The 25,615-nt window shown below is 42.0% G+C and overlaps 1 protein-coding gene across 1 annotated transcript in view; it reads left to right on the forward strand.

Moving 5' to 3' along the window:
* The first annotated feature begins 862 nt into the window (after positions 1 to 862).
* Positions 863 to 25,615, forward strand: part of LOC139537341 (neuronal tyrosine-phosphorylated phosphoinositide-3-kinase adapter 1-like) — a 46,122-nt gene continuing 21,369 nt past the window's right edge. The window contains exon 1 of the mRNA XM_071338543.1: positions 863 to 1,695. The gene's annotated coding sequence lies outside the window, so the exon portion shown is untranslated. The remainder of the gene's footprint in view (positions 1,696 to 25,615) is intronic.

Raw genomic sequence — 25,615 nt, forward strand, 5'->3', positions numbered from 1 at the left:
GGCAGCTCATATCCTGAGTGAACATTCCAAACACCTCTAATTGCAGGCGGAAAGCCTGCTGACAGATTACATACTTTGCTATTGTTTCCATTCCCCTTTCCAGTCCCCCCTGAACTTTAGAATTGCGAACTTGTAGGAAATAAATAGAACATAACTGCAAAACTGCTCTCAGACTCTTTGGTATCCCGTTACACCCTGACAGTGTTCAGCTTCTGAGAATACATCTTCTACATATTTCCCTTCTCACATGCCAACCTGTCATATAAGACAGTGATGATGGTGCAGCCATTTTCAAAGGTGCTTCTATTTATAGATTAAGAGGAGAGTGATGGGATGGAGAGGAGAAACTAGGCGGGATTGAAGGAATACCAACATGAAAGTAAGCATTAGAGAACTTTAGGCTAAATAGGCAACTGTTATAGAGTGGTAATTGAATAGACTGGCTATCTGTTTCAAAAAGATCATAGTGGAATGTTAAACAGTTTTGGGACACTTCCACCGCCGACAAAATCCCAATTTAACTCAATCCCAATTCAATTTACATTTCACAATATTGAAAATACAGACCTCAAGATGGGAAATAGGACTAGCCTAATGAAGTGACAGGGTTAATACCTGTAATAAACTGTTCATAAGTAGGCTATAACTGGCTAGTCGGCAAAGTTGATACAAGTCCTGAAATGGTTTAATGTATTTCTGAAGATTTTTTTGGACCCTGTCTGTTGAAGTTCAATGAGTTTGGTGTGAATGTGTGTCATGTCAACCCGTGCACAATGTGCTTTTCGCAAGCCGTGTGTTATTTTATGTGTGAATGTAATGTTGTAGCCTATGTCTGTCAGTTTCGAAGGTGAAGATGGGCTGCTATTGGGGATGTGCGTTTAGGAATGCACACGCTGTCAGTCTGCTTACGTCTGCAACGAGTCCGCAGACGAAATTGTAAATAGCCTACTGGAGCCGAGTCAGTTGATAGAGGTGGAGAAAAGGGCAGACATATAAATTTAGAAAAAAACGACGTATAGAAAATTCGTAGGCTACTCGGTCAGGCGGGCAGATATGTCGACTCGACCATCGAAAAAAACGACGTCACATCGGGTTGAACGAGACGCGCATTATATAATCTTCATAAACCTGCCTCGTTGCATCCGTTTTTTTTTATCAACCAATGGCCTCTTCTGGACAGCTATGCATATGAATATAAATGCAAATATCTGGTAGCGCACTGCTTGAACCGAAATGTCTGTGTTTATTTGTGCTGGTGTTATTTTTAGCCTAAGCCATCCATGTTTCATCTGATGGTTCCCGAAAAGGCGCATAATTTAATAGCATTACATTATTTTATTTGTGAATGGGGTTTATCCCTCTGTTTTTTGGAGAGGAACATTTTATAACGTCGCAATGAACTGCACCATGGATTTCAATCAGACTTCTTAGGGTATAGTGCCGGTTTAATCGGTGGAAAGAGGGAAACGCTGTTCATGTAAACAAGAACCGACAATCCTCTCAGATCCGCCCCATTTATTTATTATATCTTTCAGTATTTCTTGACACATCTGCAAAAGTGTTTTTTCTACCGTTCTTCCACGAAGACGGCAATGTCATCATCAACATCCCGGCGTGGTTTTGTTGTTGTCTGATTTTACTACTGGATATCGGCAGTTACCCCTGCGCCAAGCCATACATCAGTATTTCTATAAGGTAATGCCTTTACCTTCATTTCCCATAACATGTTATAGGAAAACAGAAAATGTTGCCCCAAACACCATAGATGAAATCAGATCCCTTAAATATATTATTGCATATAGCCTACCTTACTGTAATATTGCATGTGAAGTCAATGTAAATAGGAGATAGAGGTCGGTGTAAGGTGTTTTTCCACAATAATTGACATGTATGCAATTTCTGCTGTAGCACAAGTAGGCCTAGTAGATGATATATCGTGTGTTTGTATGATATGCCATTTCCCACAGAAACTCTAGTCAGCATGTCTGCTTTATTGGCGATAGAACTATAAAGATAACGTATCCCGGGTTTTAGTACTGTGCGTTTAACTTCAGTCGTGACGTGACTAGTGCTCGTAAATATTTCACAGAAAAACAAAAAGTCCAGCAGCTGACTTGTGATGATGGAGCCCATGCACGGTATCTTTCTAATCATATTTTAACGGATGGCTTTGTCAGAAAACCTCTTATCAGACGTGGTCATCGCGTAAACATATCGACAGCGTCGTTGGAATTCATAATAATGACATTTTTTCTGTTGTTTATGTGAATAAATGTGTAGACATTAGGCCTACGCACCGCGTCTGTGCGCGTAGTCAGGTGAATGGGTTTATCATGCGCGCGTCTTTGGGGTGTTGGGGTTGGGGGTGTGCTCGTCTGGCTGGGATGATAATTTGTTTTGAGTTCATGAAGCTATTTCGATATCAGTGCTTTAGCTAATATCATTTCGTCTCAAACACATTCAATGACAGCGTGAGAATGCATATGCCACATGTACAGAATGCATCTATCAAGCTGGTCGTTAAATTGGACAAACAGAGGCGTGGGGGCGTGGCGTGGCGTGTGTAACATTTTAGTGCTGGATACGCTGAGACAGGACGAGTACTCATTCAGATACACCTTTCAGGCTAAAATATTTGTATTGCAGACTGACAAATGAACACAGAATGTAGGCCTACTAAATTACAGGAGGGAGTTTGGTTGGGTGGGGGATTCCAATATACACTATCTGTAAGTTATTTGTGTGACTGTGACTGCAGCCATTTGTCATGTGGAGCTTTTCTATACAAGCATATTCTATGCCAAAAGGTATAATCAATTTTATTTGAATACCAGGGTGTAGTGAGGAGTTTTAGCTTGGGGAAGGAAGCTTTGATAAAAATGAAAAGATAAGAAGCTCCACATGATAAGAAACTCCACATGTACAATGATGTCTACACATGTCTGGAGGCTAACAATTTATGTGACTGAATCCAATTCCATGTCCTGTCACAAGTTCCAATTGTATGTACAGTTGAAGTCGGAAGTTTACATACACTTAGGTTGGAGTCATTAAAACTCGTTTTTCAACCACTCCACAAATTTCTTGTTAACAAACTATAGTTTTGGCAAGTCGGTTAGGACATCTACTTTGTGCATGACACAAGTCATTTTTTCCAACAATTGTTTACAGACAGATTATTTCACTTATAATTCAGTGCATCACAATTGCAGTGGGTCAGAAGTTTACATACACTAAGTTAACTGTGCCTTTAAACAGCTTGGAAAATTCCAGAAAAAAGATGTCATGGCTTTAGAAGCTTCTGATAGGCTAATTGACATCATTTGAGTCAATTTGAGGTGTACCTGTGGATGTACTTCAAGGCCTACCTTCAAACTCAGTGCCTCTTTGCTTGACATCATGGGAAAATCAAAAGAAATCAGCCATGACCTCAGGAATAAAATTGTAGACCTCCACAATTCTGGTTCATCCTTGGGAGCAATTTCCAAATGCCTGAAGGTACCACATTCATCTGTACAAACAATAGTACGCAAGTATAAACACCATGGGACCACACAGCCGTCATACCGCTCAGGAAGGATACGCGTTCTGTCTCCTAGAGATGAACATACTTTGGTGCAAAAAGTGCAAATCAATCCCAGAACAACAGCAAATTACCTTGTGAAGATGCTGGAGGAAACAGGTACAAAAGTATCTATATCCACAGTAAAACAAATCCTATATCGACATAACCTGAAAAGCCGCTCAGCAAGGAAGAAGCCACTGCTCCAAAACCACCATTAAAAAGCCAGACTATGGTTTGCAACTGCACATGGGGACAAGGATCATACTTTTTGGAGAAATGTCCTCTGGTCTAATGAAACAAAAATAGAACTGTTTGGCCACAATAACATCGTTATGTTTGGAGGAAAAAGGGGGAGGCTTGCAAGCTGAAGAACACCATCCCAACCGTGAAGCACAGGGGTGGCAGCATCATGTTGTGGAGGTGCTTTGCTGCAGGAGGGACCGGTGCACTTCACAAAATAGATGGCATCATTATGTGGATATATTGAAGCAACATCTCAAGACATCAGTCAGGAATTTAAAGCTTGGTCGCAAATGGGTCTTCCAAATGAACAATGACCTCAAGCATACTTCCAAAGTTGTGGCAAAATGGCTTAAGGACAACAAAGTCAAGGTATTGGAGTGGTCATGACAAAGCCCTGACCTCAATCCCATCGAAAATTTGTTGGCAGAACTGAAAAAGCGTGTGCGAGCAAGGAGGCCTACACACCTGACTCAGTTACACCAGCTCTGTCAGGAGGAATGGGCCAAAAATCACCCAACTTATCGTGGGAAGCTTGTGGAAGGCTATCTGAAACGATTGACCCAAGTTAAACAAGTTAAAGGCAATGCTACCAAATATTAATTGAGTGTATGTAAACTTCTGACCCACTGGGAATGTGATGAAATAAATAAAAGCTGAAATAAATCATTTTCTCTACTATTATTCTGACATTTCACATTCTTAAAATAAAGTGGTGATCCTAACTGACCTAAGACAGGGAATTTGTACTCAGATTAAATGTCAGGAATTGTGAAAAACGGAGTTTAAATGTATTTCGCTAAGGTGTATGTAAACTTCCGACTTCAACTGTATGTTCCTATGAGTGTGCATGTGCAGTAATATGTGTCTGATTTGTGGTCATTTTCATTTAATTTCTGGTCAGTTGAATTTAACATCAACTTCCAGTGCAATACCTAAATTGACTGGCATCAAGATGGCAAACTGCTTCTTACTCGCTTGTGTGTTTGTTTGATGATTTTATGCTATTGTGGAAGTTTACATACATATTGGTATTATACTATAAATGTGCATGCATATGTCCGGATTTGATCATATTTATATATGAAAATCAATCTCCATGTAGATATATATGTGTGTGTCACATGACATAAAACATCTTGTTTTGTTCGTAACTGTCTTTACAAAAGCATGTTTGCATAGCTTTATTTATTTTTTTAAAGTCAGGCATAACATTATGAAATAGTTGTTTTTGTAATGAAAGCGTACAGTACACAATTCACAGACCTATCTTTGTCTGCTTTTTGTCTGTGTGTGTCTATATTATTAGAGGGTGCTATAGGTACCAATGTATCCTACAATATTGTTCAAAACAAAACTTAAAAGCATTAAGTAGCCTAGTGGTTAGAGCTTTGGGCCAGTTACCGAAAGGTTGCTAAATCAAATCCCTGCATTGACAATGTAAAAATCTGTCGTTCTGCCCCTGAACAAGGCAGTTAACCCACTGTTCCTAGGCTGTCATTGTAAATAAGAATTTGTTCTTAACTGACTTTCCTAGTTAAATAAAGGTAAAATGGAAGAAAAAGTATCATCATCCTTACCCAAAGTCCCTAAACTCCTCCAATGTTTAGTGATTATAGCAACAAGATAATCTATAGCAACTCATAGTGGTTGTGGATTAGAACACACAGCCTAAATCTTTCTCTTCCTACTAAGGTGGCCAATGCATTAGTAAAGTACACATTCCCAACGAACCTGAATGTCACAGAATTCAGTTTTTTCTTTGCAAACAGCGACACAGGCGTGGATAGTGTTGTGCCTTCAGAAAGTTTTCATACTCCTTGACTTATTCCACATTTTGTTGTGTCACAGCCTAATTTCAAAATTGATTAAATATATATTTTTCTCACCTATTTACACATAATACCCCATCATGACAAAGAGAAAACATGTTTTTAAAATCTTCTGCAAATGTATTGAAAATTAAATACATTAATATCTCATTTACATAAGTGTTCACACTCTCTAAAGGCTTTCCACACTTGTATTGTGCAACATTTGCCCATTATTCTTTTCAAAATTCTTCAAGACCTATCACATTGGTTATTGATCATTGTTAGACAACCAATTTAAGTCCGTGCCATATATTTTCAAGTAGATTTAAGTCAAAACTTTAACTCGGCCACTCAGGAACATTCACTGTCTTCTTGTTAAGCAACTCCAGTGTAGATTTGGTCTCGTGTTATTGGTTATTGTCCTGCTGAAAGGTAAATTCATCTACCAGTGTCTGGTGGAAAGCAGACTGAACCAGGTTTTCCTCTAGGATTTTGCCTGTGCTTAGCACCATTCCGTTTATTTTTTATCCTGAAAAACTGCCCAGTCCTTAACGATTACAAGCATACCCATAACGTGATGCAGCTACCACTATGCTTTAAAATATGGAAAGTGGTATTCAGTAATATGTTGTATTGTATTTCCCCCAAACACAACACTTTGTATTCAGGACAAAAAGTGAATTGCTTTGAAACATTTTGTTACAGTATTATTTTAGTGCCTTGTTGCAAACCGGATGCATGTTTTTGAAGAAAAACAAATTATGTACGGGCTTCCTTCTTTTCCCTCTGTCAATTAGGTTAGTATTGTGGACTGACTACAATGTTGTTGATCCATCCTCAGTTTTCTCCTATCACAGTCATTAAACTCTTCAACTGTTTTATGGATGCTTGTATCTTTGTAGTGACTGGGTAAATTGATACACCATCCAAAGTGTAATGAATAACTTTACCATTCTGAAAGGGATATTCAATGTCTGCTTTTTTTAACCCATCTATCAATAGGTGCCCTTCTTTGCGAGGCATTGGAAAGCCTCTCTGGTCTTTGTGGTTGAATCTGTGTTTGAAATTCCCTGCTCGACTGAATGACCTGACAGATAATTGTACATGTGGGGTTCAGAGATGAGGTAGTAATTCAAAAATCATGATAAACACTATAATTGCACACAGAGTAAGTCCATGCAACTTATTATGTGACTTGTTAAGCAAATGTTTACTCCTGAGCTTAGTTAGGCTTGCCATAACAAAGGGGCTGAATATTTATTGACTCAAGACATTTTAGCTTAAATTTTTTCTTAATTTGTAAACATTTTGAAAAACATAATTCCACTTTGACATTATGGGGTATTGTGTGTAGGCCAGTGACAAAAAATATTTAATCCATTTTAAATTCAGGCTGTAACACAACAAAATGTGGAAAAACTCAAGGGATGTGAATATTTTCTGAAGGCACTGTAGGTGTAAAACTGGTGATGACTAAAAGAGGGAAAACGAAAGGGTCCACTGCAATGAACGAGAGGGAAAGAGAGAGAGCCCACTATCTGGCCATTTGCCTGAGGAGGCTTAGACGTTCCATCAGACACAGACATGCAGTGGAATTCCAGAGATATTGAGTGATTGAAAGATGGAGGGATACTCAAATGAGCCTGACAGACAGGGGGGAAGAAAAGGCTCACAGAGGGAAAGACGGAAGAGAGACAAAGAGAGAGAGGACAGAGAGAGAGAGAACACTGAGAGAGAGAGAGGACAGAGAGAGAGAGGACAAAGAGAGAGAGAGGACAGAGAGAAAGAGAGGACAGAGAGAGAGAGAAAGACAGCGCGAGAGAGATGAAGGGAGGAACTGACGAGTGTCAGACAGACATGGCAGATGCTCACATTTAAAGCTCATTTCGCCACTAGAGTTCCGCACTGCCGGGCTCCTGATCTGGCTGATCCGCGATGAATCTTTTACTGCAGATGTCCTGGAAACGCAAAATTTAATTTGACTGGACCAGAGTGTGAGCAGTATGATTATATACAGTATGATTCAGAGCCCTGTTTGTGGGGAGGGAGGGAGAGAAAGAGAGAGCGGGAGAGAGGGGTAGAGAGAGAGAGAGAGAGAGAGAGAGAGTCTGTGAGTGTGGGTAAAGGAACCAGAGCAGGTGTAGTAATAGCACAGACTGTAGTGTGACTGTGGAGTCCAGCTGTAGTCCTCTCTAAAGCTGAGGACGGATGGGAGGAGGAGTGGGGTGCTCACTGGATCAAGATAATTCCCAGATTTGTTAGTAGATTAAGTTAAGGAATAAGAGGAACAAGATGGCAGACTGAACACAGCAGTGCAGTTCACCTCAATATAAAAACATAATATTCAATATCTGTAAGTTAGACTAAATATTTGTACTTCACATACTGGTAGGTAATAACCTGGGTAACAACACAAAACAAATCATAAGGGTAGAGAAATTTATCGACAAATATTACAAAAACAAGCAACACCCAAACCTGATGGAGAACCAATCTCCAAAAGAAAACGCGACTCCTTGACGGACACAGACGATTTAAGCTTTTCACCAACAGGAATGGTAAGGGTGGAAAACTGATCTGTTAAAATTGATAAATGACAAACTGGGCATACTTGAATTAGTTAGTGAAGATATAAAGGAGTTGGAGGCGAGCCTCGAGATGAGTGACGAAAAAGCTGTGACAACGGAGAAAGAAACAAACGAGCTAAAAGGGACAGTCAATAAGATTGAAACTGATGTAAATAAACTTAAAAAGGAGAACATCTTTCTGAGAGCCTTAATTGACATGCAGACTAGATCTAGGAGAGAACATCTGGTACTTACTGGTATCCAAGAGAAAGAAGGAGAAGTTCCTGAGGGTGTAGTGAGGGAGTTCCTCCTTACAGCGTTTCAGATCCCACGCAAAGCTGTTGACAAAATCCAACTAGAATGTGTACACCGTTTTGGACAGAGAGGACTGAGATATGAGCGCCCAATCGTTGCCAAATTTGCTATTTAAAGATAAAATAATGGTTAAAGACGTGCTAACACAAAAATAGGCATGAATGATCAGTTCCCGAAGGAAATTGAAGAATGGCGCAAAGTTTTGTTCCCAATCTTCAAGGAGAATAGAATAAAAGGGAAACGTGAGGCTCTCATAGTCAATAAACTGTATATTGATACAAATGTTCCGAGACACAAAGATGACTCAATGGCTATTCTAAATATTACAAAGTTCCCATAGAGGAGTCGAATAATGGAAAAGCCAATACTAGTCATGTTAGGGATTGTAATAAAAAAACTATTGTTAAAGAAATAAACTACAACTACACTATACCATTCTAGATAGGGAACGTTGTAAAATAGTTAATATTAGACTCTCCATTTATAGTATTTCATAAATTGATAAAACAGCATTAGAAGAAAGGATAATTAACGAAGTAATACATCTTCAAATATAAGGAACTGGAACACAAAAGTACTCAATCAACATGGTAGAGATAAAACAGAGAGGACATAGAAGGCTCAGTATGTGGGTATGTACAGATGGAAGGTGGGGTGTGGGTTTTTGTGTTTGGAAAAGTGTGGAGTTAAGTGAGTGAAAAAGGATAGCGGTTGCAAATCCCAGAGCCCATGGGTGTTTGTGAGCAGGGGTTGTGAGTGAGAGCTTTTTTGTGCAGATATGGGATATACATTTGAAAATAAATGATAAATATAGTTTATTTATTTATTTTCCTATCATGATGGAACGCTCCCCAACCCTATACATTTACATTTAAGTCATTTAGCAGACGCTCTTATCCAGAGCGACTTACAAATTGGTGCATTCACCTTATGATATCCAGTGGAACAACCACTTTACAATAGTGCATCTAACTCTTTTAAGGGGGGGGGGGTTAGAAGGATTACTTTATCCTATCCTAGGTATTCCTTAAAGAGGTGGGGTTTCAGGTGTCTCCGGAAGGTGGTGTCTATACCCTAGACACCCACCTGAGCAACCCATACACTAAGGAGAAGTCCTTATCTGTTTATGGGCCTACTGTAAGTAGCCTATATGCAGCCAAATCAGAAAGATGAATGTGGTCAGAGACCTTCTAGAGCAGCACCGCCCCCTCAAGAATCTGAGCCTGCCTGGCAGGGTTGGTCCTGCAAAGCCAGAGCCCCCTGATGGGAGAGCATAATATAAGGAAATTCTCAAAGCTGCTAATGAGAACCTTGACGACCTTGTACCTAGCCGGCGGGGTGCCCCCAACCAGGTAGTGCTGGCAACACTAGCTGCAGTAACCCATGGGGAGGGGGTCACACTCGTAGAGGGGGCATATTATTGTGGCCCTGGTGGCACAAAATAATCAAAGGTCTGACTGCACAGAGATACTTGGGAATATGGTAACAACGGGGGACCATGTGTGGGTGTTTCAGGGGAACGGGATATATCTGACCTCTATCATCTAGGACCTGAAAATGGTTAATCAAATCTACCCATTTTTTGACTTTTTTGCTCAGTTTTGCCTTTCGTCTCAAACAGCTGCAACTGTATATGCATTCGTAAATCAAGACCTTTCTTGAGTTGAGCTCTGGGTTGGAACTACTGTTGAGCATCTGAGTTTATGTTTGTTTGTGGGGGAAAGGGGTTGAGTGTGTGTGTGTGTGTGTGTGTGTGTGTGTGTGTGTGTGTGTGTGTGTGTGTGTGTGTGTGTGTGTGTGTGTGTGTGTGTGTGTGTGTGTGTGTGTGTGTGTGTGTGTGTGTGTGTGTGTGTGTGTGTGTGTGTGTATCCCACAACTGTTGCTAGGGAGTAAAGATGTTAAGGACAATATAGGATGAATTACAATAATTGTTTGCTAAAAATGTAATTTTTGTAATGGCAATCCTGGTTAGAGGTAACAATCCTTTGCATGAACCACCTAAATTATTACAAATATTAGTTGTTAATTATGAAAATTAAGATAAGCAGGATTTTTAATATATATTTTATTAGCTATACTGTATATAATGCAAATTGGGGTGAGGGCGATGGAAATGCTTTTGGCTGTTGATCTGCTTCACCATGGTACTTTTTAATGATAAGTTTACAAACATATATTATGATAAATTCATTTGAAACTTGTGTCTCATTATGGTAAATGGTGAAATAGGTATAGCTAGTTATAATTGTAGTGGCTTAGCAGATAATAAGAAAAGACTATCAGTGTTTACCTGGCTAAAAGAGAAGGAATATAATATCTATTTTTTACAGGAAACTCATTCAACAATTTTAGATGAAGTTGTGTGGAAAAAGGACTGGGAGGGAATATACTTCTCCCATGGGCAAAGAAATAAAAAATGGGTGATGATATTAATTAATAGTAATTTTGATCCGAATGTGCAAATTGTCCAAACAGATCCTCAAGGTAGATGGATGATTTAAAATATGTTATTGGACCATAAACAGATATGGCTCATTAACCTATACGGTCCAAATAATGATGATCCACTCTTCTTTGAAAATATACAGGACACACCTATTCAATCAAGGGTTTTTTCTTTATTTTGACTATTTTCTACATTGTAGAATAACACATATGTAGTCATGTAGTAATCAATACATATATTTATATTATATTTAAATATACTCATATTTTATATTTGAGATTCTTCAAAGTAGCCTCCCTTTGCCTTGATGACAGCTTTGCACACTCTTGGCATTCTCTCAACCAGCTTCATGAGGTAGTCACCTGGAATGCATTTCAATTAACAGGTGTACCTTGTTAAGATTTCATTTGCGTAATTTCTTTCCTTAATGCGTTTGAGCCAATCAGTTGTATTGTCAAATCAAATCAAATCAAATGTAATTAGTGACATACAAGTGATTAGCAGATGTTATTGTGAGTGTAGTGAAATGCTTGTGCTTCTAGTTATGACAGTGTGTCACGCCCTGGGCATAGAGAGGTTTTTATTCTCTATTTTGGTTAGGCCAGGGTGTGACTAGGGTGGGCATTCTAGTTTCTTTATTTCTAAGTTTTCTATTTCTTTGTATTTGGCCGGGTGTGGTTCTCAATCAGAGGCAGCTGTCTATCGTTGTCTCTGATTGAGAACCATACTTAGGTAGCCCTTTTTTCCACCTGTCTTTGTTGGGAAGTTGACTTTGATTAGGGCACATAGCCTATAGTTTCACGGTTTGGTTTTGTAGTGTTTATTGTTTTGGTCGGTGTAATTTTTATGAATAAAAAGAAAATGTACGCTCACCTCGCTGCACCTTGGTCCACTCCTTTCAACAGCCGTGACACAGTGCAGCAATGTCTAACAAGTAATATCTAACAATTCCACAACAGATACCCAATACACACAAATCTAAGTAAAGGAATGGAATAGGAACAAATAAATATATGGATGAGCAATGTCAGAGTGGCATAGGCTAAGATGCAATAGATAGTATAGAATACGGTATATACATGACAAGGTAGGGGTGGTATACAGAAGATAGCTCTATTTGGTAAAATACCAAGTTCATATTATGGCAAGAACAGCTCAAATAAGCAAAGAGAAACGACAGTCCATCATTACTTTAAGACCTGAAGGTCAGTCAAATCGGAAAATTTCAAGAACTTTGAAAGTTTCTTCAAGTGCAGTCGCAAAACCCATCAAGCGCTATGATGAAACTGGCTCTCATGAGGACTGCCACAGGAAAGGAAGAACCAGAGTTACCTCTGCTGCAGAGGATAAGTTCATTAAAGTTACCAGCCTCAGATTGCAGCCCAAATAAATGCTTCACAGAGTTAAAGTAACAGACACATCTCAACATCAACTGTTCAGAGGAGACTGCTTGAATTAGGCCTTTATGGTCTAATTGCTGCAAAGAAACCACTACTAAAGGACACCAAAAAGAAGAAGAGACTTGCTTGGGCCAAGAAACACAAGCAAGGAAAAGCAGCCAACAACTGCTTAGCATATGTGGGAACTCCTTCAAGACTGTTGGAAAAGCATTCCAGGTGAAGCTGGTTGAGAGAATGCCAAGAGTGTGCAAAGTTGTTATCAAGGCAAAGGGTGGCTACTTTGAAAAATCTAAAATCTATTTTGATTTGTATAACACTTTTTGGTTACTACATGTTTCCATATGTGTTATTTTGTAGTTTTGATGTCTTCACTATTATTCTATGTCCAAACGTTTGACTGGTACTGTATATATATGTGGGGCGGCAGGGGCGGCAGGTAGCCTTGACATTTTCAAAATGTTGTTATGTTACAGCGTATTCTAAAATGGATTAAAAAATGTTTCCCCTCATCAATCTACACATAATGACAAAGCAAAAACATGGAAATATCACTTTTACATAGCTATTCAGATCCTTTACTCTGTACTTTGTTGAAGCACCTTTGACAGCAATTACAGCCTCGAGTCTTCTTGGGTGTGACACTACAAGCTTGGCACACCTGTATTTGGGGAGTTTCTCCCATTCTTCTCTGCAGATCCTCTCAAGCTCTGTCAGGTTGGATGGGGAGCATTGCTGCAGAGCTATTTTCAGGTCTCTCCAGAGATGTTCGATCGGGTTCAAGTCCGAGCTCTGGCTTGGCCACTCACATTCAGAGACTACTGCGTTGTGTTGGCTGTGTGCTTAGGGCCGTTGTCCTGTTGGAAGGTGAACCTTCGCCCCAGTCTGAGGTCCTGAGCGCTCTGGAGCAGGTTTTCATCAAGGATCTCTCTGTACTTTGCTCCGTTCATCTTTCCCTTGATCCTGACTAGTCTCCCAGTCCCTGTCACTGAAAAACATCCCCACAGCATGGTGCTGCCACCACCATGCTTCACCATAGGGATGGTGCCAGGTTTCCTCCTGACGTGACGCTTGGCATTCAGGCCAAAGATGTCAGTCTTGGTTTCATCAGCCCAGAGAATCTGTTTCTCATGGCCTGAGAGTCTTTAGGTGCCTTTTGGCAAACTCCAAGCAGGCTGTCATGTTCCTTTTACTGAGGAGTGGCTTCCGTCTGGACACTATACCATAAAGTCTACAGAAATGGTTGCCCTTCTGGAAGGTTCTCCCATCTCCACAGAGGAACTCTGTTGCTCTGTCAGAGTGACCATCGGGTTTTTGGTTACCTCCCTGACCAAGGCCCTTCTCCCCCAATTGCTCAGTTTGGTCGGGTGGCCAGCACTAGGAAAAGTGTTGGTGGTTTGAAACTTCTTCCATTGAAGAATGATGGAGGCCACTGTGTTCTTGGGGACCTTCAATGCTGCAGACATTTTTTTGTACCCCTCCCCAGATCTGTATCTAAACACAATCCTGTCTCAGAGGTCAACGGTCCTTCGACCTCATGGCTTGGTTGTACTGATATGCACTGTCAACCGTTGGTCCTTATATAGACAGGTGTGTGCCTTTCCAAATCATGTCCAATCAATTAAATTTACCACAGGAGGACTCCAATCAAGTTGTAGAAACATGTCAAGGATGATCAGTGGAAACAGGATATCAAAGGGTCTGAATACTTATTTAAATAAGGTATTTCTATTTTTAATACAGTTGTTAACATTTCCAAAAACCTGTTTTCGCTTTGTCATTATGGGGTATATATATACAATATATATGGGGGATTGGAAGTGATGCAGACAATTACATTGATGGAAGCTACAATCTATCTGCAATATTAAAGCTGATCTAATCCCTAAAAACATATAACTTATAATAAAATAAAAGTTCCCCTACACAGAATCTTCCCAAATGATGTCAGATTCTGAGTCACATGGAAGTCTAGATCAATCATAATAACTGTCTTTATATGGCAATAAAGTTGACAGAGATGAGGGTTTCAATGAGATATTGTGATGTGTATGTCTCTCATAACAACAGCCCCCACCTCTTCTCTCCTCTCCTCTTTGAGAACTCAGCGTGTGTGGATGAGCTCCTCTCCGTCTGATCGAAACCCAGACATTCATTTATTAAACACTATATTTTTTATGCACAGACATTAGTCCAACATTAGTATCTTGCAACATCAGTCGCTGTATCATGAGTCTGGCAGCGAGACTAGTCCAACATCTATTTGTGATTTGGTCGAGTTGACCTTGCAAATTGGATGCACAGTACAATATGCCTTACAGTAGAATGCTGGTTGAAATGACCATAATGTGATTAGTGTTAGTGTTGTGTTGATTAAGCCCATTTTGTTGGAGCCAGCAATAAAAGCCATTAGCCACTGAACTGCACAAAGCTGACATCCAGCATAAATGAAGATAAATGAAGGGGAAAGGGTTAATATACTATTTAGACTGTAGTGAACAAGAGAGGGAGGGAGAGAGAGGAGAGAGGTAGATTTAGAATATGATTCCTGCTCAGCAACAGTGCAGATTTTTTGGGGGGAAAAGAGGCAGTTGAAAGGAACAAAAGAGGGCAGCGATAGGAGAAAAACAAGTAAAACCACATAAATGTTTCAAAGAAGTGGTTTATTGGAACATGAATCATACACAACAGCGAGGGAGCGAAACAGGCATGGAAGGCAGTGCAGAGCAGCAGACCTCTTTCCAGAAGCCTCCTTCCAGTAGCATCCCTTTCTCCTCTCTTTTGCTGGCTGGCCCAGAAACAGGTAAACATTACAGAAACACTGCTCCTTGCTGCTCGCTCCACTTCAGAAGAGGTCAAAGGGTACACCCCCCCAGGGGTAGGGCTCTATCTTCTCCAAATACTGTGTTAATTGTCATGGATCTCATCTCATCTGGGTTTGCTACACAGTATGTAAATATATTTAACTCAGAAATAGACCTCAACTACAGTAGACAGACAGACACACTCTTAGACATTGGTGTCTTCTCAGACAGAACATGATGACAATTTTGGGAGATGGTAGAAATGAAAGTGTACATGACTGTGTATCATGTTGTATGTATTTTTCACATAGTCCTGATTCATTGCCTCATGATGCTACTACATTTTTAATGATGTCAGAGGCATTGTAGGTTTGCCTAAAAACACATTTGCATCCATGTTTTTCAATGTTTCCTATATTTTCATAATTTTTTGATTGGTCACAAAACAAACAAATGCTCTGAATTATACAAAAGATTTCTGAGTACCAAGGAGGGCGCAGGGCAATGTTGCAGGGAAATTGGCATCAGACGATAGGATAGTCAGATCCTGTTTCGGAAAGGATGCTGGCTTAGTGTTCAGGAGTGTGTGTGTCTTTAGGCTTCAGCAGAACGGGGCGCCCCGTTCCCCCTGAGGAACTGCATTTTTACCATTTTCATTACTGATACCAACCCTCTCTCTCTCTCTCTCTCTCTCTCTCTCTCTCTCTCTCTCTCTTTCTTACTCCTCTCTCTCTCTCTCTCTCTCTCTCTCTCTCTCTCTCTCTCTCTCTCTCTCTCTCTCTCTCTCTCTCTCTCTCTTTCTCTCCTCTCTCTCTCTCTCTCTCTCTCTCTCTCTCTCTCTCTTACTCCTCTCTCTCTCTCCCTCTCTTTCTTACTCCTCTCTCTCTCTCTCGCTCTCTCTTTCTTACTCCTCTCTCTCTCTCTCTCTCTCTCTTTCTTACTCCTCTCTCTCTCTCTCTCTCTCTCTCTCTCTCTTTCTTACTCCTCTCTCTCTCTCTCTCTCTCTCTTTCTTACTCCTCTCTCTCTCTCTCTCTCTCTTTCTTACTCCTCTCTCTCTCTCTCTCTTTCTTACTCCTCTCTCTCTCTCTCTTACTCCTCTCTCTCTCTCTCTCTTTCTTACTCCTCTCTCTCTCTCTCTCTTACTCCTCTCTCTCTCTCTCTCTTTCTTACTCCTCTCTCTCTCTCTCTCTTTCTTACTCCTCTCTCTCTCTCTCTTTCTTACTCCTCTCTCTCTCTCTCTTACTCCTCTCTCTCTCTCTCTCTTTCTTACTCCTCTCTCTCTCTCTCTTACTCCTCTCTCTCTCTCTCTTTCTTACTCCTCTCTCTCTCTCTCTCTTTCTTACTCCTCTCCCTCTCTCTCTCTTTCTTACTCCTCTCTCTCTCTCTCTCTTTCTTACTCCTCTCTCTCTCTCTCTCTCTCTCTCTCTCTCTCTCTCTCTCTCTCTCTCTCTCTCTCTCTCTCTCTCTCTCTCTCTCTCTCTCTCTCTCTCTCTCTCTCTCTCTCTCTCATATGCACACACACACACACACACACACTTACACACACACACACACACACACACACACACACACACACACACACACACACACACACACACACACACACACACACACACACACACACACACACACACACACACACACACACACACACACACACACACACACACAGGGACCTTCCTCCTTTCCACACTCACATGCCTTCTGAGAGGGATGAACCCAGTTGCACAGACAGCACATGACAGGAAGTAGTCACAGGAAGTACCCTCAACCAGCCAAGATGCTCCCCAGAGATTTAGAGGTGGGAGGGATATCAGTGTGTGTTTGTTTGCATGACGTGCTGTTTTTTGTGTGTGCATGCATGAGTGCAAGTAAGTGAGTGTTTGTGTGTGTTCCTGTCTGTGTGTGTATGACATGATGGTGGATACCAAATTGCCCATGGCAACGCAGGACACCAGCAGCAGGTCAAGCTGGCCTGGTCATTTGGAGTGTGTGAATTTCGGCTCACAGAGGCAGCTGAGGCAGAGAGTGTCTGTGTCTCAAGGGCAAGTTATCCTGTTGTATGAGAGACTCAGCAGCAACCCATTGGTGTCACTGAGGAGTGTGATGTGCTGTTGTGCCAAGCCTCTCATCATGCACATACTGTACCACACATGCTGAGCTTTCAGTGGCAGTATATACTCTGTCTCTTCCTCTCCCCCTTCTCTCTCTTCCTCTCCCCCTTCTCTCTCATTCTCTCTTCCTCTCCCCCTTCTCTCTCATTCTCTTTTCCTCTCTCTTCTTCTCTGCCCCCTCTATCTCTCAACTTTCTTTCTCTCTCTCGCTTCCACTCTCTTCGTCCCCCCTTCTCTCTCTCTCTCTCTCTTCCCCCTCTATATCTCTCACTCTCTGTCTTTCTCTCTCTCGCTCTCTCCCTCTCTCCCCCTCTCTCTCCCTCTCTCCCGCTCTCTCTTTCTCTCTCTCCCGCTCTCTCTTTCTCTCTTTCTCTCTCTCTCTCTCTCTCTCTCTCTCTCTCTCTCTCTCTCTCTCTCTCTCTCTCTCTCTCTCTCTCTCTCTCTCTCTCTCTCTCTCTCTCTCTCTCTCTCTCTCTCTCTTCTCTCTCTCTCTCTCTCTCTCTCTCTCTCTCTCTCTCTCTCTCTCTCTCTCTCTCTCTCTCTCACAGAGCAGCACTAAGGTATTGTCTGAGACAGTAGAGGTGGTTGTGTGTGTCTGGAGCTCTGGGGTTGTTGTAGCTTCTCTTCCATTTGGAATTTTCTTGAGCACAGTGTGTGTGTGTGTGTGTGTGTGTGTGTGTGTGTGTGTGTGTGTGTGTGTGTGTGTGTGTGTGTGTGTGTGTGTGTGTGTGTGTGTGTGTGTGTGTGTGTGTGTGTGTGTGTGTGTGTGTGTGTGTGTGTGTGTGTGTGTGTGTGTGTGTGTGTGTGTGTGTGTGTGTGTGTGTGCGTGTGCGTGTGTGTGTGGCCAGTGAATGTTCATGTGTGCTGAGTGCACTGAGTCACCTTGGTTACTGCAGATACCAGCCAGAGATGATGAAGCCAACGGCAGGTTGGGGTAGGGAATGGAGGGCAGGAGGGAGGGAAGGGGAGAGGGAGGTCATTGAGTGCCTTTGTATGTTGACTATACCATGGTGGTAGAGCGAGAGAGAGAGAGGGAGAGAGAAAGAGAGAGCACGACTAGTTTACTGTAATTTTAATTTGCTTGCAAAAATAGGAGAGAATCATAAGGTAATATACAGTATGGTTTTGGCCTTAAACACATACTCCAAAAAAAGTTACACTAATTCACTATGTACCCAAGTGTACGGTGGCTTGCGAAAGCATTCACCCCCCTTGGCAATTTTCCTATTTTGTTGCCTTACAACCTGGAATTTAAATAGATTTTTGGGGGTTTGTATCATTTCATTTACACAACATGCCTACCACTTTGAAGATGCAAAATATATATTTTTGTGAAACAAACAAGAAATAAGACAAAAAAACTGAAAACCTGAGCGTGCATAACTATTCACCCTCCCTAAAGTCAATACTTTGTAGAGCCACCTTTTGCAGCAATTACAGCTGCAAGTCTCTTGGGGTATGTCTCTATAAGCTTGGCACATCTAACCACTGGTATTTTTCCCATTCTTCAAGGCAAAACTGCTTGAGCTCCTTCAAGTTGGATGGGTTCCGCTGGTGTACAGCAATCTTTAAGTCATACCACAGATTCTCAATTGGATTGAGTTCTGGGCTTTGACTAGGCCATTCTAAGACATTTAAATGTTTTCCCTTAAACCACTCAAGTGTTGCTTTAGCAGTATGCTTAGTCATTGTCCTGCTGGAAGATGGACCTCCATCCCAGTCTCAAATCTCTGGAAGACTGAAACAGGTTTCCCTCAAGAATTTCCCTGTATTTAGCGCCGTCCATCATTCCTTCAATTTTGACCAGTTTCCCAGTCCCTGCCGATGAAAAACATCCCCACAGCATGATGCTGCAACCACCATGCTTCACTGTGGGGATGGTGTTTTCAGGGTGACGAGAGGATTTGGGTTTGCGCCAGACATAGCATTTCCTTGATGGCCAAAAAGCTCAATTTTAGTCTCATCTGACCAGAGTACCTTCTTCCATATGTTTGAGGAGTCTCCCACATGCCTTTTGGCGAACACCAAACGTGTTTGCTTATTTTGTTCTGTAAGCAATGGCTTTTTTCTGCCCACTCTTCCGTAAAGCCCAGCTCTGTGGGGTGTATGGCTTAAAGTGGTCCTATGGACAGATACTCCAATCTCTGCTGTGGAGCTTTGCAGCTCCTTTAGGGTTATCTTTGGTTTCTTTGTTGCCTCTCTGATTAATGCCCTCCTTGCCTGGTCCGTGAGTTTTGGTGGGTGGCCCTCTCTTGGCAGGTTTGTTGTTGTCAGGGTTTTCACTGCTGGTCATTCGAGTCAAGTGCAGGAGAGCAGAGAATAGGTGATCAGGCGACTTTATTAGCCAAGAGCAACAAACAGACAGGAGCAAACAGCTACCACTCAAGCCAACCGGCAAAAGTGACAAGCGCAAAATACCATCAATAATATAACAATAAGGTTCACCAATAATTCCCCAAATAGGGTACAGGCAATGCCCAGTGTGAAAAAAACAGATTGGCGCGATACAACAAACACAAAACAAAACAATTCCACACAAAGACATGGGGGGAAAGAGGAATATATATATGCAGTGTGATTAGGGAATGTAAACCAGGTGTGCGGGGAACAAGACAAAACAAATGGAACAATGAAAAATGGAGCGGCGATGGTTAGAAGGCCGGTGACGTCAACCGCCGAACGCCGCCCGAACAAGGAGAGGAGCCGACTTCTCGGAAGTCGTGACAGTTGTGGTGCCATATTCTTTCCATTTTTTAATAATGGATTTAACGGTGCTCCATGGGATGTTCAAAGTTTTGTATCTTTTTTTATAACCCAACCCTGATCTGTACTTTTCCACAACTGTGTCCCTGACCTGTTTGGAGAGCTCCTTGGTCTTCATGGTGCTGCTTGCTTGGTGGTGTCCCTTGCTTAGTGATGTTGCAGACTCTGGGGCCTTTCAGAACAGGTGTTCTGAGATCATGTGACAGATCATGTGATACTTAGATTGCACACAGGTGGACTTTATTTAACTAATTATGTGACTTCTGAAGGTAATTAGTTGCACCAGATCGTATTTAGGGGCTTGATACATAAATCCAAATAAAAATCTATTTAAATTACAGGTTGTAATGCAACAAAATTGGAAAAACGGCAAGGGGGATGAATACTTTTGCAAGGCACTGTACACACGCACACACACACACACACACGCACACACACACACACGCACACACACACACACACACACACACACACACACACACACACACACACACACACACACACACACACACACACACACACACACACACACACACACACACACACACACACACACACACACACACACACACACACACACACACAGAGCTCTGCTATTGGCTTTTCTTCACATAATGCAATGAGACAGAAATATATGTGAGGACGGAGGAAGGTATTTTGAGTATCTTTTTGGTTCCAACTCAATGAAAGATTCATCGTTCACTCAGTTTGTACAATGCAGAGGAAGAGAAGCAGTCGTTGACTGGGCTGGCTGGAGCAGCCAATGCAGGGGTGGAAGAGGGATATGCAAACCAAGGAGGGTGTAGTGTGTTTATTTACAGTGTGTTTGTGCGTGTGTGTGTGGTGTGCATGCATGCACGTGTGTTTGTGCTTGTTTTTGCGCGTGTGTGTACGAGTCTGTATGTTCTTTGAACTAGGTGACTATACCCAGTGAACTTTGTTAGGGTCAGCATCCAATGTTTTTATTTAAAAGTGTACTCTCTCAGTTTAATTTGTTTCAGTGTCTTTCTCTTTCTAATCTAATTTTATTGATCTGGTAAAATTGAGTTTGTCATAATTATCACACAGAAATGGAAGATTATACTGCCTACCATATCAGTTTTAGTCAGCTTAGTCAATTGTATTTTTAAGTCCTCATGCATTTTAACAGTACATTTTCATTGATCCTCCTCCCCCAGTATTCTCGGGAATACCTCTGTGGAATGTCAGAGGATCTATTCATTTATTTATTTTTTGGGGGGACTCAACTAACTGTAGAGAGTTAGAATAGGAGAATACACAGGGTGCAATTTCTAAATGTGGTTGTGAATCAGCAGGTTTTCTCTTGCTATGTCAGATACTGACAGTCACTCAATGAGCTCATGTCAGCTAACATTTTGCAGATTGGTAAATTAGTCTAGCCACCTATCTAAACTTGTATTAATCATGGTCGAATTACAGAACGAGGTGCCCCCAATGATTTTGTTCATCATTATCACTCAGATGTCATGTTAAAAAACTGCAACAGAATTTCACTTAGGGTCCCCAAAAGTCTAGGGCCGACTCTGACTCCATGTGTGGGTATGGATGTGGGTAAGCAGACTCTTGAGCCAATGCGACCCCTCATGATGAGTTCAGATTTTTTTGTGGTCCCCACCCCATCTAAATTGCCCATCACTGATCTTCAGAATTGTATTGTACTTGTCTTGTACTCAATCTATATTCCATACATTGCATTATTCAATTATCTTCATTCTGAAGTGCTGCCGGTCACATGCAGTCATTTGACACCCAATACTGCTCTATTTCTCATGCATTGTATGAATGAAGGTCTTTGTATTCATTTGTTTTAGTGTGAGCAGCCCAGTGGTTGGCAGTAATCCCATGGAGTGTCCCAGTGGGGTTCCTTTCTGACCATACATCACAGTGACTCAACACACTGTATTCTCTTAACTACCACAACGATATACACCAAATACAGCGTGATAACATCATCACACCATTGGAAAAGTTGCTTCCAATTTAATTTCATAGTAGGCCTATATGGATTTTCGTAATACATATACTGTATGTGGAATCGACTGGTAGCCTTAGAGATGACTGTGTATCATTTGGAGAATATATGAAAATGGCACTCTCTACACAGCGTATGGTATCTATATTATAGATATACTATGGAAATTAAGACACAATGTAGGTGTACACAGAAAGGCTAATTAAGCGGGGTAGAATTGGATCCCTAGCATGTTAACTTTCCCATTCAGATAATCATGAACGACAGCGCTAACATCCCCCTTTGTGAATATTTAGCGGTTGGAGAGAGACAAGTAGCAGACAGTGTTGCTAGGAGACCACACACGCAGTGACTGGTGTGAAAGACTTGTTGGTTTCACATGCAGCCCTCCCCCATTCTTACAGTCCAGCTCCTTTTCTCTTTCACTGTTTATCTATTGCCTCCTTTTTTCTCCATCCCCTCGCTCTCTCCATCTCACTATTTCTCTCTATCAATCTGTCCCCATTTAGTTTTCTTGTTTATCTCTACCTTGATCTCTCTCTCTGTCTCTATTTATCGGCTTCCCTCATCCTTCCCCATACCTCCTCTCCTCTCTTCCCCATACCTCCTCTCCTCTCTTCCCCATACCTCCTCTCCTCTCTTCCCCATATCTCCTCTCCTCTCTTCCCCATACCTCCTCTCCTCTCTTCCCCATACCTCCTTTCCTCTCTTCCCCATACCTCCTCTCCTCTCTTCCCCATACCTCCTCTCCTCTCTTCCCCATACCTCCTCTCCTCTCTCCCCCATACCTCTTCTCCTCTCTCCCCCATACCTCCTCTCCTCTCTCCCCCATACCTCCTCTCCTCTCTTCCCCATACCTCCTCTCCTCTCTCCCCCATACCTCCTCTCCTCTCTTCCCCATACCTCCTCTCTTCCCCATACCTCCTCTCCTCTCTCCCCATACCTCCTCTCCTCTCTCCCCCATACCTCCTCTCCTCTCTTCCCCATACCTTCTCTCTTCCCCATACCTCCTCTCCTCTCTTCCCCATACCTCCTCTCTTCCCCATACCTCCTCTCCTCTCTCCCCCATACCTCTTCTCCTCTCTCCCTCAAGCTCCTGCCTGAGCTGTCTTCCTTCCTCTCCCTTCCTCTTCTTTTCTCTCTCCTTGTCTATGCATCTCTACCCATCCTACTCTAGAGGACCATTTATTTCTCCCCTCCTCCCCTGTCTCTCTTTCTCCCTCACCCACTCCATCTCTACCTCTCCCTCTTCCTTTTCGCTCTCTTTCTCACTCTCTGTATCTCTTTCAATCGGTATCTCTCTCCCTTCCTCTCGGGTTCTTCTCTCCCTGACTGATTGGCTGCAGTGTTTTAGACTGCCACGGCGTACAGCCGGGCGTGTCAGAGTGTGGTGATAGTGACATTGTGAATGCGTGCGGCACAACACGGCCACAGGGGTCAGGCCATAATAACACGCCATGTGGATCTGTGCTGTATGCTGTGACGGTGTGGCGGTGTGGTGGAGCCCTGTAACAGGCCAGCAATGTGGAGTGACAGACAGCAGCCCCATGGCCCAATAGAGCAGACAGCCTGACAGCTAGGTGCTCTCTCTGCCACCACTGGGAGGCAGGATGGGGGAGGAGAGAGGGAGGGAGATGCAGGTGGAGACAGGGAGGGAGGAGGGAGACAGACAGAGAGGCAGGGAGAGAGGAAGGGACGAGGGGAGACATGGGAGACGGGTGGGGAGACAGAAATGAGGGAGACAGTAGGAGGGGGAGAAGGGGTTGATGATGTAGGGCTCACTGTCTCGGGAGCACTGTCTCCCACAAACAATCCAGATGGCAGTGAATGCAAAGCCTGCATCCAGAAGTCATCCAAGGTTGAGTTTAAATAGGAAATGTAGAAACAGCCACAGTCCTTTGACACCACAGATCCTCAATATACTGTAGGCCTATAATGGTTAGCCACTCCATTCCCTATTTTTATAACCAGAGATACTTCTCACAGTAATTATTGTTTGATTAGTTTAAATTGTGGGCATATCTCATTTTCACATCTTTTCCCACATCATTTACTGTTGCAAGCCTCTACATTCTAATACTGTGGCACGCCTCTACATTCTAATACCGTGGCACGCCTCTACATTCTAATACCGTGGCACGCCTCTACATTCTAATTCTGTGGCAAGCCTCTACATTCTAATACCGTGGCAAGCCTCTACATTCTAATACTGTGGCAAGCCTCTACATTCTAATTCCGTGGCACGCCTCTACATTCTAATACCGTGGCAAGCCTCTACATTCTAATACTGTGTCAAGCCTCTACATTCTAATACTGTGTCAAGCCTCTACATGCTAATACTGTGGCAAGTCTCTACATTCTAATACTGTGTCAAGCCTCTACATTCTAATAGTGTGGCAAGCCTCTACATTCTAATACTGTGTCAAGCCTCTACATTCTAATACTGTGTCAAGCCTCTACATTCTAATAGTGTGGCAAGCCTCTACATTCTAATAGTGTGGCAAGCCTCTACATTCTAATACTGTGTCAAGCCTCTACATTCTAATACTGTGTCAAGCCTCTACATGCTAATACTGTGGCAAGCCTCTACATTCTAATACTGTGTCAAGCCTCTACATTCTAATACTGGCAAGCCTCTACATTCTAATTATGTGGCAAGCCTCTACATTATAATACTGTGTCAAGCCTCTACATTCTAATACTGTGTCAAGCCTCTACATTCTAATACTGTGTCAAGCCTCTACATTCTAATTATGTGGCAAGCCTCTACATTCTAATACAGTGTCAAGCCTCTACATTCTAATACTGTGTCAAGCCTCTACATTCTAATACTGTGTCAAGCCTCTACATTCTAATACTGTGGCAAGCCTCTACATTCTAATACTGTGTCAAGCCTCTACATTCTAATACTGTGGCAAGCCTCTACATTCTAATTATGTGGCAAGGCTCTACATTCTAATACTGTGGCAAGCCTCTACATTCTAATACTGTGGCAAGCCTCTACATTCTAATACTGTGGCAAGCCTCTACATTCTAATACTGTGGCAAGCCTTTACATTCTAATACTGTGGCAAGCCTCTACATTCTAATACTGTGGCAAGCCTCTACATTCTAATACTGTGGCAAGCCTCTACATTCTAATACTGTGTCAAGCCTCTACATTCTAATACTGTGTCAAGCCTCTACATTCTAATACTGTGTCAAGCATCTACATTCTAATACTGTGTCAAGCCTCTACATTATAATACTGTGTCAAGCCTCTACATTCTAATACTGTGGCAAGCCTCTACATTCTAATACTGTGTCAAGCCTCTACATTCTAATACTGTGGCAAGCCTCTACATTCTAATACTGTGTCAAGCCTCCACATTCTAATACTGTGGCAAGCCTCTACATTCTGATACTGTGGCAAGCCTCTACATTCTAATACTGTGGCAAGCCGCTACATTCTAATACTGTGGCAAGCCTCTACATTCTAATACTGTGGCAAGCCTCTACATTCTAATTATGTGACAAGCCTCTACATTATAATACTGTGTCAAGCCTCTACATTCTAATACTGTGGCAAGTGTCTAGATTCTAATACTGTGTCAAGC

The sequence above is a fragment of the Salvelinus alpinus genome, chromosome 13, assembly GCF_045679555.1.
Source record: "Salvelinus alpinus chromosome 13, SLU_Salpinus.1, whole genome shotgun sequence".
NCBI lineage: Eukaryota > Metazoa > Chordata > Actinopteri > Salmoniformes > Salmonidae > Salvelinus > Salvelinus alpinus.